The following is a 3732-nucleotide window of genomic DNA, read 5'->3' on the forward strand; positions in this document are numbered from 1 at the left end:
CAGGCACCACGTGGCCCTCTCTCCTCACCCCCCAGGTGCCAGGCGGGGAAGCTGGTGCCATCCCAGAGCCCCTGTTCACATGGACCTCGGGCTGAGGAAGCCCCACACCAGGCCTTGGGACAGGGATGGAGACGGGGGAGGGACCCCTGGCCATCAAACCCACAGAGGCCGAGGTTTCTCCTCGCTGGCCACCCGCCTCCCCCAACACCAGCTTTTGCATCCCAGGGCCAAGGCACCTGGGGGACCCATCTGTGCCCAGTTCAGAGGCTACTGATGGATGGTGAGGCGGTGAAGGGGAGACCATCCCCTGTCCTCCTGGGTTAGCCGGTGAGATGCCCACCCTTCGCCTGAGGCTTACAGGGTCCAAATCCAACGCAGCTGGTGGAGAGAAGACCACCTTGGACACAGGCTCCATTTCTGGAGGAAGAGGTGCTTCAGGGATGAAATTGGTAGAGCTGAAGCCTGCAGGGCCAGGTGCTGTGCAGGAGACCACCGGCACAGGGGATGTGTCTGTCCCCAGGGTGGACATGGCTGTGGGAGGATGCTCCAGCCCTGTTGGCAAAGGGGCTTCCACCAGCCCTGGCTCTGCAGCTCTGCCACTTTGGTGGCGGCAGCTTTGCCCACCCAAGGAAGACAGACGAGCTTTCTCGGCAGCTGAAGAGCCACGTGCTTGGGCACTTTGAGGAAGGCTCCCAGGGTCCGTAGGGGCTGGCTGCAGGATGCGACTGCTCTGGCCATGCAAACGAGGATGCTCTTGCAGGATGTCCCGTGGTGCTGTGGGACGCAGCACTGTTTTCCCCCTGACAACTCCCCTAAAACTTTCCAGGGGGGAAATATCCATGAGCTTCATATGCTGGAGGCCAGCTGTTCCCAGCTCAGGCTGAGTCATGGACAAACCCTTAAAACTGCTTTGGCATCTTTGGCTTCTCTCAGGTAGATGTGAACGGTGCCCATTAACCAGTCCATACGGGCCACTCAGGCTGGGCATCAGGCCTTTTGCAAGGCTATCAGCATCACTGCTCGCTGTGCCATCAGTTGGGATGCTCAACCGGGGATGGCTTTCATCCTTCTCTAAGCTGACTGTGCTGACCCCTCGGTACGTGCGGGCATCTGTGCTCCCTTCGCTTTCTCTTCTGCCAGAGGACAAAGACCACAAGTGTGCAGCCAAGTCCAGGCAACTTGTCTGTGTTGGTTTAATAGTAAACTGTAGGTCATCCAGATCTTTTGGCCTCAGGGTAGGGTGCAGGACAGACTGGCTGTTCTCCAGACCCACACCAGCTGACTGCAAAAAGGGCTCTGCTACATGCAGGGCATCGAGCAAAGGAGTTTCCAAAAGCACACTCGAAAGCTCGTGCGCGTAACCAAAACCCACGGTGACGTCCCCGCTCACAGAGGGACTCTGTCCCCAGGTATCCTGTGCTGCAGTGGGGATTGTGCCCCCAGGTGTTCCTCTGCCTTGAGCTTCCTTGCAGCACCCCAGACCTCCTGGCAGCTCAGACTCCGGCACAAAAGCAGCTTTCGTTTCCAGGAGTGGTGTCCTCGCACGTTCGTATGGGAGAAGATCAACAGGACTTCCCACAGCTGTAGTGCCCAGCGTGACCCCTCTTCCCCGCATCAACTCACCACTTAGCACCGTGGTCTTGCCAGGGCTCACGGTGCTACCTGTGGTTGCAGAGCTTAGCACATCCCTGAGGTTTTCAGCCCATCCAGACTGAAAAATACTATCTTGCTTTGGTAGTTTTGGAGCAGAAGTTTCAGAAGTCACATCATCTTTGGAGGAAGATTCACCTTCCTGGTCTTGGAAGATGTAGTACTTCCCTTTAAATTGCACATCTCTGCAGTTTGGCAAGTACCTCTTCAGCAGCACAACGCGGACGCCCTGAGCAAAGGTGGCAAAAACATGCGTCTCCTTTTTCCAGCAAGCATAAACCGCACTGTTTTCCACCAGGGAAGAAACTCCTTCAAAAAGGATTTTGTCCTCATTTTTGTTGCAACCCTCCTTAGTGATAAAGCCCTGAATATAAATTATTATATGCTTTCTGGAGCCTGCCCAGATTGTCCAGTTGCACCAGAAGTCTGTGGGGGAATCGCCCTGGTACGCTGGAGGAGAAAATTCCCCATACTTGTCCTTCAGGACTCTGTGGCAGCTTCTTACAGGCACGTATGCCACTATCCAAGGAGACTCTGACCCTGGAAGACAAGAAGCAACAACCTCAAGTTTTCCTCCATCACTTCCCAAAAAGAGTTACTAGTCCTTATTTCCAGAAATTATTTTTCAAGGTCCCTCATCTCCCCATTTTGCTACCTCCTGCTCCCGTTTGCCAAGCAACGTGCAAATCCATCAGCAGGAGAACGCGCAAGTAACCCCGCGTCGGGTCCTGGGGTCGAGGTGAGGCGGCCCCCTGAGCATGTACCCACACATCAGCCCGAGGTGACCCTAAAACTGCCATCCCTTCCAGCTCGAGCAACTGTTTCCATCCACACCCACTAGCAACCGACCCCAAACCTGCTCCCCATCAGCGCTCACCCACCCGTATGCGCTGCTCCGGAGTACGGGGAAGGCTGGGGGCAGCTGGAGAAGCCCTGGCCACCAGCACCCCCTGCCCCACGGGGAGCCAGGCTGTACCCCCACTGCCACCACCCCAGAGCAGGGCACACGTATGCTTTAAGTGCCGCCCGGCACGGCCACGCAGGAGCACAGAGGTCCCAGCACGGCCACGCACCCGGTGCCGCTCGTCCCGGGGAGGCGGGTTCCCCTCCGCGGGGTCGGGCTATTTAGGGATCACCGCTAAAGGCTCGGGGAAGGGCCACATCTGGACGAGTCACAAGAGCAACGCGCACGCGGTTACGCTTGGTTTCGGCACCGGGGCCGCGTTTGTGGTTCACACGCCGGCAGAGCCGGGAGGTAGAGCTCCCCTGAAGGCGATTTCAGCCCCTTTGCTTTAAGGGGCTCCGCCAAGCAAGAAGCCCTCAGCAGGATGAGCGACGCGAGCATCTCGCCGTAGCTCATTCAGCCCTTAACGCGGGAAACACCTTCCCTCGGGCAGGAAGAAATACGGTATTTTTCCAAAAACGCTGTCTCAAAGCTAGAAGAGCCACAAGCCAGGCTTACCCTACGGGAGCACAATTAAAGTTCGGATTAACTTTTGCTACTTGTTTTAATTGCTGCCGAACAGTGATTTGCTGGAGCGCGTTGCTCCTGCCCGCGGGGTCCTTGGCAGCCGCAGAGGAGGGGCACGCGTTATCTCCCACGCTGGCGCGGATGTCTCCCCCCCAGCACTCGACACCAACCACATCCCCTTCCCTCTCCACGGCCAGGTTGTTGCTCCTGGCTTTCCACACCATGGCTTGAGGTACCCCACAAATTCTGGGGAGGATTTATTCAACCAAAAAAAAAAAAAGGGTGGTCTGAGAATTAACTCTTACCTGGTTTAACCTTCTGATATTCCCGAGAGGATCCATATACCTAAAAAAGAAAAGAGAGACTTATTGCAGACCCGAGTACCACTGCCCGTGCACGTAACGCTGCTCAGAGAAATCCCAGCCCAAGCCCGATGGGAAGGGAGCACCAAATCCACCGTGTCCCGGTAGCTTGGGGTTTTGCCTACACCTGGACCAAGCCCCTAAACCACCTCATTTTTTTTTTTTCCATGTGATAACAAATATTCACTCCTCCCTACCTCCAAAAGCATGGCCTGATTGCTGCTGTTAGACCACAACCAGTACAAAACC

This window comes from Cariama cristata, unplaced genomic scaffold, assembly GCF_000690535.1.
Source record: "Cariama cristata isolate BGI_N322 unplaced genomic scaffold, ASM69053v1 scaffold14466, whole genome shotgun sequence".
NCBI classification, from domain to species: Eukaryota; Metazoa; Chordata; class Aves; order Cariamiformes; family Cariamidae; genus Cariama; species Cariama cristata.